At 42.6% G+C, this 12686-nt stretch overlaps 1 protein-coding gene across 2 annotated transcripts in view; it reads left to right on the top strand.

Moving 5' to 3' along the window:
• fstl5 (follistatin-like 5) overlaps positions 1–12686 on the top strand; it is a 157340-nt gene that overhangs the window by 94841 nt on the left and 49813 nt on the right. The gene's annotated exons all lie outside the window — the stretch shown is intronic.

Here is a 12686-nt window from a genome sequence, read left to right as displayed (position 1 = left end):
CATATAGATGTCAAAGATGCCTCGTGTGAAACACAACAAGCTACTTGGCGTAGCACATTTGATGTGCTGGGACTGAGGTCAGGTGATGTCCCGGACTGAAAATGTGTTACTTCATTACCAGCAAGAATTGTATGGAGAACCAAATCATAACAGGAACCAAACTTTGATTGAAAAAAACTGTACTGAATGTTATTGGACTGTGTAAAAAAAAAAAAAAAAAAAGTACATGTGCATCAGATCTGTTTAATAATTTAGATTTTCTTGCACATACAGGTGTAAGAGTCCAAACAATGCACCAACTCAATATTTGCATTTCAATCTTGAAAGCAGATGGAGGCAAGACTCTGCAGGGCAATTGGACAGAGATTAGTGGAAGGATTTGTCCTGACGGATCGTGGTCAGCACCTGAGGCACGAAGCAATGCAAAGTTATAGTTTTTCAGTTCATTGCCGACATAATCTCAGAGTGGCAGCTATAAAAATCTATGCAAATACCTTAAGCGCTGTAATAAACTGGGTACCATCATAAAGTAAATCCGTTGATCCAGTGTGTCCAGAGTTATGGTGCAGCTTGGAAATGAACAGCAGTAAATGCAGAATGGCTGCCCATGAAAATGGCACCTGTCTGACTACTCTGTTAATAAGGACGCTTTGCACACCTTTGTGGAATCAAAGCATGGCAACGTTGTTTGTCAGGGCAGAAGATAAGACTTTAATGTCCATGCATTATTCATTCCTCGTTTGCATAGACTAGAAGGGGGCTGAGAATCAATTTGCTTCAGCTAGCAGTAAGGAAACTGTCTGGCAGAAGTTATGTCTTTTAATTAGATGATGTTACAGATATGAATGATGTCTGCCACACGACTGATAGCCAGCCCCTTGTCATCGTTGAATAATTTGATGAATTATGGCCCAGTGCATCATGGGTAAACAGATAAGGTGTCATCCATCATGAAGTGTCATTAACTTTTGGTTGGAGGGTGCAACAATACAGTGACTGTCAGACATCAGCAGCTTTATGCAGCATCAAGACAGAAATCTGGAGCACTGTCATTCTTTTGTCACAGAATACATACGTAAAAAAAAAAAAAAACATTCAGTACTATAGTATTATTGATGTAAACGTACCTTAAGCTTTTCCCAACTCAAATGTATGGGTTTGTTGTGTAGTACATTACATAATGCACACAGCTGTTAACAGCTATGCGATGTACAAATACAACCATGATCACATTCCCACACAAGGGGAAAATATCTCACTGCACCTTACACGTGATTAAAGCTTCAACAAAGCCAACACAAGAAGGGAAGCAAAGACGCACATGCTACTTTCCTATTTTTATGACGCAGGCCTTTTAGTCACATGACTTTCCCATGTGCACAAACAAGTTTTGCTAGAAAAGATGCAGTTCCTTGCTGACACACTTGTTGCTGTACACGACATAAATTTTTGATGCAAATCCAATATTCCTGTAAACACTACTAGGTGTCGCTATGACTATGACTTAAATTCTGATTTGTTGATCTACCAGGAGGGCATCAAAGCCATGTCCTGCTGCCATTAGGTGGTGCTGTGACAAATCAGCCCCAGAATGCAATGTTTATTTTCCTTGGCTCATACCACACCTCACTACGCAGTTTGGTGGAAATCGATGCCTGTAAAGCCACACAAATGCCCCTGTAGGTTCTTTGAGGGTGTTTTCCATATTTGCTCTGTGTGTTACCACATAATGCAGCTTAGCTTTTACTTTTTTTTCTTTTTTCCTGTAAGGGTGTGCAATCTGCCAAAACAAGATAGCTGTAACCACTCCAGTGCAGTCGGAGCCGAGAGCGAGGCCTGTCATCTGTAGCAGACCACTTAACATCTGTGGTGTTCACAACTAATCTCTCAACCTGAATATGAAAAGGATGGCAGCAACGTTGTACACCTGATCTCTGAGTCTCCACTTATTTGATTTGATTTCAGCTCCCGTATCCGCACAGACAATAAAAATACAAGGTGGCTTAACATTAGAGACGTTAGGGAATAATTACTACTTGACAGATGATTTGAAATGCCGCTACACACCAGACACACTGTGACTACCTTGGCGTGCCAGTGTCCTTTTTAAGCCTTTTGAAATTGGCTGGACGCTGAGAAGCTGCTCTGCCTGGGAACCACACGGTTTAATTGTTTTGGGTACACCTACTAAATGCATTCTCCAAGTGTCTAGATATGCTGCTTCAACAACAATGAGAATGAATGTGGGAGCACTTGGAAAGAATCCTCTTTTTTTAATGCTCCCTTGGGCTAATGTGCTGGCTGGGCTCACATCCTCGCCTCCCAAAAATCCTTCTTCTAAGGCCCGTACAAACATCCCAGCACACCTTTCCTTTTTGAAGCAGTAAGTGTTGAACTGACATGTACAGCATATTCGATCCCAACTCGATTTGTCAACAGTGTTTATCCATCCATCCATCCATTTTCTACCGCTTATCCTGTTCAGGGTCGCAGGGGCTGGGGTGGAGCCTGTCCCAGCCTTTGGATGAAAGGCGGGGTTCACCCTGGATGGGTCACCAGTCCATCGCAGGGCCAACACATATAGACAGACAACCATTCACACTCACAGTCACAGTCACACCTGTGGTCAATTTAGAGTATCAATTAACCTGGTCCCCTCTTGATGTCTTTGGACTGTGGGAGGAAGCTGGAGTACCAGAGAGAACCCTCACAGGAACAGGGAGAACATGCAGACTCCACACAGAAAGATCCCGTGATGGAGCCGGGGCTCAAACCTGGAACCTTCTTGCTGTGAGGCGACAGTGCTGACCACTGCACCACCGTGCTGCTCAACAGTGTTTATCTTTACAATATTTAGCTGATTCAGGGTAATGACCTCCATATCTGTCTGTCACTAATCATATTTGTTGTTGTTGCTGCACACACACACACACACACACACACACACACACACACACACACACACACACACACACACACACACACACACACACATACATACATCCAGGACATGGAGCTCGTTGAGTTCTGCACAGGGTGGAGGCCTTGGAGTGTGTTCACACTGAACATACCTGCAAAATGTTCACTCTGAACAAATGTTATATATAATTTCTGCCAGTGGTATGAAGCTAAACTTTGTTCTGACTGTGTCTGCAATCCTTTAATTTTGTCTAGGCTTTCCAAAATGTTCCATATCAGTGTTTCCACAGCTACAGTCTCATGTGGAGTGACTGAAAAGAAAGAGAGATTGATGTGTATTATCTCTTACAAATAGCAGGTGTGTGATCATAATAAAGTGGCACAAAAAAAAGCTCTTCACCCACCACTTTGGCGCAGGGTTCTAGAGCTGGTGCCATTAAAGATTTTCCATCCCGTGGTTCTGTCTCCTGAACCTACCCACGTTCGAACCGGTTTTGAGCAGAACAATTGCTGTGTCTTCACCTACGTCCAAGTCAGGGTAGTCACAAAAAACAGCTGGACTTGCCCTCCACCCCCACCACCGGGCTCTGACAGAACCTTCAGCGTAATGGCCTCCTGGAGCTCTCTACCTCTTATATGCTGAGCTTTATCTCCAAACATCTTTAAAAAAAAACCAAAAACAACAACAACAACAACAAAAACCTGAGAAAACTCAGCTGTTCAATACAGCATTCAACCTCTAGCAGTCCGTCAGTCACAGTTATTCTTATTTATTTTTGTTCTTGTCAGTTTTATTGTGTTTTCCTCTTTGTAAAGCGGCCTTGGGTCTTTGGAACGCACTCCATAAATCCAAGTTATTATTATTACTTGACAGTAAAATTCAGCCGCCCATATACAGACTAGATATATGAGGTAGGAGCAGCTGAAACCCAATCAAACTCATGAGTCTCTCTTTTCGTTGGCTCACGGGCAGATGACACAGTCCTACTGGGGGGGCCTTTGACTTCACACGGGAGCTCACGTTCAACACATGGTTCTTGTTTTCTTACCCCTTAAGGGTTCAGAATAAGGTTTGAGAAAGGCACCAAGCTCTTTCCCATCCAGCGTGACAGGTGTATTTCACTAATAACCAGTCGGAGTGTAATACTCTCCACAGAATAATCCATACAACGTCAAGTCTTTTTATGTCAAGTTCTGGGGTGAAGTTGTGGAATGAATTGGTTGAGGAGTTCAATAAAAGTAGGTCATTTTCATTGAGTTCGTTCAACGTTTTATATCAGAGCAGTAGCGAGAGAGTAGAGACAGTAGAGACTTTCTCATGACTAACGTCCTCTCGCTGATTTTCGGACCTGTGGGATTTGTTGGTTTGTTGGGAGGCCCCTTCCTGCTGACCAGGATGACCGGCTACCAAACCTGAGACTCTCAGGACTTCCATACAGCCAGTCTCTGTTGAGGAGGAGGTGGATGTGGAGAGGGCAGAGCTGCCTCTACCTCCCGACGACACTCCTCCATCCTTCATCATCTGAAGCAAAGTGTCTTGGGTGTTCCTCCAGTATGGGGAGCCGAGCATCGTTGTCTGTGCTGTTTGGAAGCCAGCTAGCCTGCTAAGTGCGTAGAGTGTTGATGAAGTGATGAATGCTACCATACTCCCAAAAATCTGTTCCATGCTTTTGTTGGATTGTGTTTTATATTTTACTCGTAACTGTTGTACAATTGCAGTATACCATAGGCATGTTTGACTGCCAATGCTGTCCCGGCAGTGACACGGTCAGGCGCAAGGAGACGGAATATTGCTTCACTAGACTTCTTCTGATGTCTGCGGTGTTGACTCAGCACTCGACTGATATCTGCCCCTCTCGCTGCTGGTTGAACTCACGTTAATTCATCACGCTTCAGTGTGAGTAACGAGTTCTTCATCTCAGTAATGGGACCGGTCCAACCCATCGATGAAGACGATGCTGCAGGTGCAATTCACAACAAAGGATACTCCAACACCGACAATGTCAATCACACAGCGGGTTCTCATTCCATCAGAATATCAAACACATAATCTGGTTTGAGGATTTTCACTCTCCTCTCAATAACATTAACTTTGACTGCACTTTTGGGAGGGATATAATTTGTTCCTATGCGGCTTTATTTTTCTTATTCTCCCCATTAATTTTTGTGAAATGATTTCCCTGTCTATTACTCTGTGTTTTAACGCAGTGAACCTTTAATCTTGGGTCTTTCCAGGTCCTCTGTAATCCCTAAATGTGCAGGAAGCTCTCCAAGCTCACAAATTAGTGGACTGGACTGGTTCTATGAAAGCAGGTTTGCTGTTATTCAACACTCCTCAAGGCTTAGCCACAATTAATGGATACTCAGGGTTTTACTTGTCAAAACTCCTGCTGAGAATTCAATTCGTTCTTTGGGAGAAGTGGCGTTGAAATGGTTTCATAATTCATGGTTCATTATGCAAAGTGTGACTTTTCTATCTCCAGAATGCATTAGAGAGATTTAAAGGAAGTTGAATTATGTTGATCCTCAACTGAAGTACAAAAGGCAATATTCTCACCCGTTCTCACGAGGCCATTGTTCTTGCCTCTTAACTTAATGACAAACATTAAAACCATTTTCTTTAAATATACAATACACTTATTAATACTTAGGAAACATAGACGACGCGTCTTTAGGTTTTTGCTTTGAATTGAATAGATTAATTAATCCAAGTTCATGTGATAGAAGGTTATTTCTTGCAATTTCTGAACATCTGGATCACTTTGTGTTCCTGCGCAAATACGACAGTAGATTATTATAAAACTTCATGTATGCAGCTGCAATAATATTTGTTGGTAATTCTCAGGGAACCACCAACAAATTTACAGACCCAAGTGAAAATATAAAGGTGGCAGATTTCTTCCCGCTTGCATGGTAATAAGGTTAGGGGTTGACGTCTTTTTCAAAACGTGGTTTGCTGCTGCAAATATCCGTTTGCAGTCCTGCCGGGAATGGGAATGAGCTGCTCCCTGATAACGTCTGCCTCAGATATCACCAGCCAATGAAATCTTTCTTATTATAATGCATCAGATGAGGTCAGACCAATCAGAGTGATCATCTGTTACTAGATTCATAACAGTGTATGCAGAGTATGTCAAAATAAGTCATGTTATGAAAAGTCATGTCATGTGTCAATACTAACAAACAGTCATGCTTTTTAGATGATGAATATTAAATGGAGGCGGCACGGTGGTGCAGTGGTCAGCTCTGTCGCCTCACAGCAAGAAGGTTCCGGGTTTGAGCCCCGGCTGGAGCACAGGATCTTTCTGTGTGGAGTCTCCATGTTCTCCCTGTTCCTGTGTGGGTTCTCTCTGGTACTCTGGCTTCCTCCCACAGTCCAAAGACATCAAGAGGGGACCAGGTTAATCCAGACTCTAAATTGACCGTAGGTGTGGCTGTGAGTGTGAATGGTTGTCTGTCTATATGTGTTGGCCCTGTGATTGACTGGTGACCTGTCCAGGGTGAACCCCGCCTCTCACCTGAAGGCTCCTGGGATAGGCTCCACCCCCTGTGACCCTTAACAGGATAAGAAGTAGAAAATGGATGGATGGATGGAATATGAAATGGACAGCACATGATTCCCTACTTTCCTTTTTGTAATTTGCTATTCAGTGGTTTACAATAAATTTGATGGGAAAACTACTCAGCCAAACCACATAGTTCTCCATTTCCTCATTTCCATTCCATTCTCACTTAAAATACAAAAGTGTATGACCCTACAGCAAAAAAGGCTCATCTAATATACATAAGAAATAAAACATCCCCTCAACTTTTGGAACAGTTTTATTTTTTTAGAATGTAAGCAGCTCTCTCCTGAGGTAAACATAAAGATATTCTATTTCTATATGTTCGTAAGGCAATCACTATCCCTGCTTGTAAGATGAAAGCAAGCCAAGTTTTCAGTGTCCTGTGTTTCCTCTGGTCATGCTTACTATGGCAACTAGAGGGCGCCTTTTGGCTTTACTCCCTCAAGCTTCTGCTCACGATAAGCGACTGATGATAACCATTTAATGGCCTGATGCCATCCTGCCAGTGTCCTCTCAGCTCATCAGAGGCTGATGTGAGGCCACTGCTGCTCAGGACAGTGACACAGTTGGAGGATGAAATTCATGAATGAATGCTTCGGTACCAGCATTGATGTTAGTCAGGACACTCCTTCTCTCCGGATGTTTTTAGGGCCTGAGCCTGAAGGTACTTCAGGTGAAGACCCTATTATGTTTGCTCGGCAGAGCAACATATTAGCAGCACTAAAAACACTAAAAACACACACTAAACAGTGTCCCAGCCCCCCCCCCCCCAACACCCATGAGGCAGCTTGTTTTGTTTTTTGTGCTGCCTGACCGAGAGAGGTCCTATGTGCTTTTCCAGGCTGTCAAGACTGAGATTAGTATTACAGTGTAAACTGATTGCTGGATTTATTCTCACCTCTTAACACTCTTAACATTTAACATCTTCTGTCATCCAGCTGGAGGTGTTGGTATATACGCTCATTTTGCACTCATGCAGCTACCCAAGCGTGCTGTGATGCTGTTCTGACACTATGCAAAGACAAAAGTTGAGAAGAATGGAAGCTAAAAGAGTAACTCCAACCACTGTGTAATTTTAAAGTACGCTTTGAAGGGAATCGGGGTCTGCTTTTCTCTCTCTCTCTCTCTCTCTTTAATATATATATATATATATATATATATATATATATATATATATATATATATATATATAAATAAGATATCATGTAAAACATTTTCTAGATTTGAATATGGTTACGCAAAACATTTTCATGCCGAATCCAACCAAATCAACACCTGCGAACAGCGCATCTGTTCAAACCCCTGCAGCGAGAAACTGCAGCAAAATCCTGGACAGTCCTTTGATTCAAAAATTCAAAAGTTGAGACAATAACTTGGGTAAGTACAGCGAGACTGAGAACAGCCTGACCACCACCACCACCACCACCACCACCACCACCACCACGAATAACTGATGTTGTGGTACTGGAGTTTAGTTTACTGGGGTGCAATAACGAAGCATCTCTCTCCACCATAACAACACTCAAATATGTTTCATCCATTCTGATTGAAGAGTCTACCATGTAATGTGAAACCAGCTCATTGGGAGCAATTGTGGGTTCAGGCTTCTCGCTCACGTCGACAGTCTCTGGAGAGGTCAAACCAATAAAGCTTCCAATAACTAGATGTTCAGTGGAGCTCCTGAGCCGTACCCCTTATTATAACTCTGTCTGAGTCTGAAACTTATTGATACATTCGCTAAATGCACTGCTGTCTTAGAGCCTGTGTACTCACCGTTATACTTTCTTCGTGTTATATGTTTATGAAAATTATCTTCTCGCCTTTCACCTGTAATTTCTGCATCATAAAGACATCAGACGTACTGGGGCACAGAAACACCAAAACCGAAGCGGAGCCAGCAAAGGTCCTGAAAGCTGCGTGCTTTCCAGCAGGCAGATTAGTCTGATCGTATAGGAGTCCAAGACAACGTGTCACTAGATAACTACCTCAGCCACAACGTTACGACCTCACTCATTCGTGTCATGTTGTTTTCAACACAACGTCATGCTTCCAACTGACGAGAACAGTCTTTCGGATCCTAAGTTTCAAATGAATTGCTTTTTCAATGAAATATTTCCTGGTGACTGACAAGTAGACTGAAAGGTTGCTACCACGCCACACTGACTCTTTCAAAATAGGACTCCATGAAATTCTGTGCCATTTTGGCTACTTCCACTCTTTTGTGCAGTCTATGTCCATAAAGATACACACACAGTGTGATACATAATTAATAAATGCAAATATAAGTGATGGTTGTATGAAGGGGTTACTTGGTACTTACAAGGTGTGTTCACCTTGTTCCTTCCTGGAGTTTCCTTACTCACCTTACCAGGTTTTATTTCATTCTTTTCTAACATGACGTGTGTTTCTCTTAAGAGATTAGAAGAAATACAGTGGAAGCATAGTGGTGCAACTGCGTCTCTCCCTCTCAGACAGCGTGCTTGTCCGTACGGGTGTACTTCAAAATCTCCTGATTGGTGTTCTGCTATTGTTTTCTTCTGGTTTGGGGACTGGCTTTGTTTAGTAGTGGGACTAGTGGCGGCAGTTCAACAGCAAAAGCAAAAGTAAGTATTTTCCATGGGAATACAAAAGTGTGTTTCACTGTTCAAAATATTTTCTACCTTTGTCAAAGATACGTCCACCGAGTCACTCAACTGCAGTATCAAAAACAGCAATCCCATCCTTCTTGCTTTGGGAGAGAGTTTTTGCAAATCAGCTCAACCATCTAAGATCAGAGACTTTTCACATGAATGTGTACTCTGTTGTTGGCGTCTCTTCCCCCCTCGAGTCTATGGTTACGGGCCATGAATCAGCATCAGTGAAAATACTTTGATCTGCACTTCAAAATGTCAAACTTAAAGCAATTGGCGGTATACAACCATTCAGCCTTAGTAATGTTGAAAATCATTGAGAGGGAGAGCGAAGGAGTGTGTTAGAGAGAAATGAGGGAATTGGTGAAGGGAGACGGAGCGAGCGAGCGTGTTTGAGAAAGAGAGCGACAGCGCATGATGGAGGAAGGAGTCAAGGGGTCTACTAAGCAACTTGGTGCAATCTGTCTTCATGAAGTCGGCCTCTCGCTATGTCCTGCAGGCCCTGGCTACTTTCCTTGACAAGCTTGTTGCTTCCAGTGCAAAAGGTGATTTACCTCAAGCGCTGACCACGTCCCAATCGAGGAGCAAGGCTTAGTAAATCAAAGTCTGTGCCTCACTGTTAATCACTAATTACAACTTGGCCGGTGAAGGTTGATCTTTCCCATGAGGCAGAGTCCCTCAGGTCTAAAATCACACCAAAACCAGGAGCCAAGGCCACTGCCTCCTCTGATAAATCTCTCGCGGAGGAGGTGCAGGACTGTTTGAGTCTGCTCCAACACCTCAGACCGCCTTGTCTCTGAGGAGTTTCTCATTCAGGTCGGACGCTATCCCTCGCTCGTTCTTCCCTCCCCTCATTCCTCTTTCCAAGAGCTAAAGCTATGATGGAGCCCACCCGCCTGCCTGCCTGCCCTCTTTCTTCTTTAAATTCTCCCTATAACTTCACACATTTCTATCCCTCCAGGGATCAGTAGCAAATCGAGTTTGTTGCTTGTAGCGAATTCCAGAAGCATTAAGATACAAGGTGGCTGTAATTGAATGGTAAGGGAGGACATTATTGAAGGAGATTTTTGTCAGCATATCCACCCACCACCACCTCAACACCACAAGCAGAGCCAAGTGGCTGCAGGGCGTCTTGATCTGCTCGCCATGGTGGGAAGCAGCGAGGCGTGACATGGAAAGATCCACTTTCCTCAGTTCTTCTCCGTCGACAACAGGAAAGTTTTTACTTTCCAATAAATCAACACAAGCTTGTAGCATGATATGGGTCAGACATATGCCTCTTTGTTTGTATTTTTAAGAGAAATTAACTCCTTCAACACAGCGACTCACAGAGACTCAAAATGTCTAATGCTGTTTTGTTTATTTACATTAATTTCATTTCTGAGGAGAGTTAAGACTCTTTTTTTTCCCCCTGCAGCAGATCAACAGAAGCAACGTGTACTTTTACCTTCAAATCAAAACTAAAGAAAGGCGCACGCAGTATTAATAAACTCAGAGGCATCCATTTGGAGCTGCTTTGAATATGATGATGTTCTCCTGAACTTAAGCAGAACTAAAGGTGCTGGGACAGCTCCGGCCAAGCAGGACCACACAGTTGGTTTGGGGTTTTTTAATCGTGCCTTGGGTGCAGAGGGGGATGCAGCAGAAGAACCCTGAGAGTTTCCTTCTATTTCAGGTCAACATTTGTGGTGTTGCACTGAATTGCATTGTGTTGCGTGAGGTTTTTTTTTTATGCCTCAGCAACGGGGACAGCTGTGAGCCATGTTTTTGTTTTTGGGGGGTTGGAAGTCTTTCTGTCTCATTCTCATTTAACCTGCTATCTGAGGACCAGCTTGAGGGGAATTTCTTCATATTTGCCACAAATTTTCAACGTAACTGAGGAATGAACTGAAAGGATTTTGCTGGTCAGAGGTCAAGGTCACTGGGGCAGCTACACACACCAGGGTGGAAAAATAAAACAGTGACAGTAAAATTTAGAGTGCAGATTTTCACAGAAGAACAAGACTTTTTTTAAGGCGTTACGAAACTTATCGATTTTCATTTTTATTCTATGCCCCCACGCACCTGGGAAGGAGATTAGCATCATTTATAGGAATGGAGAACAAAATGCAAAGTCAAGACAAATTTGTCGACGATGAGTCAGAATTAATGCCAAGTAAATAAACCAAAAAAGGCTGAACTACAGTGCTTGTGTACCTAATGAGATATATATATATATATATATATATATATTTATATCTTAATAAATATCTAAATGAAAATAAATGAATTCAACAACACAAACTGCAGCTCATACGACCTCATCAATGAATGCAGAGTTGAACCTCACATAATAATCTAAAGTTTAGCGGTTCTACATCACTCTGAAGGAGCGGCTGTTATTAATCCTGCAATATCAATGTAATCCTGGCAGTGATTTACTCAGCCAAATGGAGATTAGACGTCTTAAGACAAAGCTTCCCAATGAAAAGAATTATGGGTTGTCTCACGGCTCTTGCCTGATTGGCCTGGATCTAACACGCTGGCCAAGTTCATAGATCATAGACACAACAAGCTCACCAAAGAGGGGACGGGTGAAGGTTAAAAAACCGTTCAGAAGCGAGGCCATCGGAGTCATGCTGTAATTGAAGGTGCTTCCATTCTTATTCTCTGGGCTGTGGCGGGCGAACACTGTCCGCTGGACCTGCTCTTTCATTAGGTTTTTGTATTTCATGCCTTTAGGAGCAGAACAAATTGAGTCTGTGTTTCCTTTTGCTCCGTTGCTCATTACCCAGGAGAAAGATTAAAAAGCCTTCTCTCGCTGGCTACGTTACATAACAGCGCCAAAGAATGGATGAGTGTACGTTTTACTCATTGTCTCATCAAAATACTCACAAAAGGCATTAACCATCCAGAGCTGGGCTGACCTCACACCAACCCATGATGGATCGTCTTTGCGTTGGTATTTTATCTCTCTGCTTGGTTTTATCACAAGAAATATATCTCGAAAACTTTTGAGTTTCTGTTGGATCACTGAATCATGGTGGAGAGAGTTTTACCTCCATCAGGAATGATTCACTCTTGGGCATTTACGACAAAGAGCCGGTTTTAAAATCTTACAACAACAGGCATGTGAAAAATATTCCAACCTCCGGTTACAAAGCAGAAGATATCAAACAGTCAGCAGACCAGAAGCACCAGCAGCACCAGCGCCTCCCAAAAGTCTGTTTTGTCGTGTTAACTTCCTAAAATAAAAAAAAGTACATACAGACACAGACACGGGGTCCTCAGACAGACCGCTGGAGAAAACAGAACTTCCATAATAATATCATCACATAAATTATGCAAAGTATTTACAGAACATTAAACTTAATTCCTTCCCATTACCTTGCAAATTACAATAATTGTGCTGCCTCACTGCATCACAAAAACATGCCTCCATACACCGACAGCTAATTAAGACACTCTTATATTTCATATTCATGTTTTCAGGCTTCATTAAGAGGAAAATGTGGACCCAAAAAAAACAAAAAAACAACAACAATACTTGCAGTGTTAAGAACTTCAGTGGGTTTTGTTCCTGTGGATTATG

This window comes from Aulostomus chinensis, chromosome 13, assembly GCF_037954235.1.
Source record: "Aulostomus chinensis isolate RoL2024-O1b breed Wild chromosome 13, RoL_Achi_v1.0, whole genome shotgun sequence".
In the NCBI taxonomy this organism is placed as follows: domain Eukaryota; kingdom Metazoa; phylum Chordata; class Actinopteri; order Syngnathiformes; family Aulostomidae; genus Aulostomus; species Aulostomus chinensis.
The sequence above is the reverse complement of the archived record's forward strand: the minus strand, read 5'-3'. Positions and strand labels throughout refer to the sequence as shown.